The following is a 739-nucleotide window of genomic DNA, read 5'->3' on the forward strand; positions in this document are numbered from 1 at the left end:
GCAGCAGGGCATTTGGGCGTTGCCAGGAAGGCGTTTTTATGTAGATTCCTCCTCTTTCAGCACTGCATTGTGGTGCAAGCAAAAGAAGCAAGTCCTGTCTGGCTTCCTCTCCGGCCTTTATTCACCTCCCGTGTAGCTGTGAGTGTGTGAGCCTGCAGGGCCCCATGGAATTGCCTAGAAGTAGGCTGAATCGCTGCAAGGGCTGAACAGCAGTATCGGGCAGGCTCGGGCAACGCGCGGCCCGTTCGGGTTATCGCTTCTCGGCCTTTTGGCTAAGATCAAGTGTAGTATCTGTTCTTATCAGTTTAATATCTGATACGTCCCCTATCTGGGGACCATATATTAAATGGATTTTTAGAACAGGGAGATGGAAATAGAGCTTGCTCTGTCCACTCCACGCATTGACCTGGTATTGCAGTATTTCCAGGACCGGTGCACCCTTTCCTTATGTGTTGACTAAAAGCAGATTCCAAAAGTGTTTTTTGTCTTTGCTATTGTTTCTGTCTTTCTGAAGGGATCTCCCCTTTTAATCCCATTATTTCAACACCTGTTGGACAATGCATGAGTGATAATGAGCTCATTGATTAAATGCAATTAATGAATAGATTGCCACCTCTTGTTGTGTGTCGTCTGTGTTTCTGTGTTTCCGGCATTTCACATTGGAACACCTCATTCACCTTCCTTGTCTTCTCTCCGCCCTCCCTTTTAGGTAAGTTAAAGAGCTGCACCTGAGCCAGCC

The 739-nt window shown here is 47.1% G+C and overlaps 1 non-coding gene across 1 annotated transcript; it reads left to right on the forward strand.

Annotated features, from left to right (window-relative positions):
* The first annotated feature begins 252 nt into the window (after positions 1–252).
* On the forward strand, positions 253–443 carry LOC142694110 (U2 spliceosomal RNA). Its single transcript, XR_012862381.1, has one exon. It is a non-coding gene; the product is annotated as a U2 spliceosomal RNA (small nuclear RNA).
* The last annotated feature ends 296 nt before the right edge of the window (positions 444–739 follow it).

This window comes from Rhinoderma darwinii, assembly GCF_050947455.1.
Source record: "Rhinoderma darwinii isolate aRhiDar2 chromosome 5 unlocalized genomic scaffold, aRhiDar2.hap1 SUPER_5_unloc_45, whole genome shotgun sequence".
Taxonomy (NCBI): domain Eukaryota; kingdom Metazoa; phylum Chordata; class Amphibia; order Anura; family Rhinodermatidae; genus Rhinoderma; species Rhinoderma darwinii.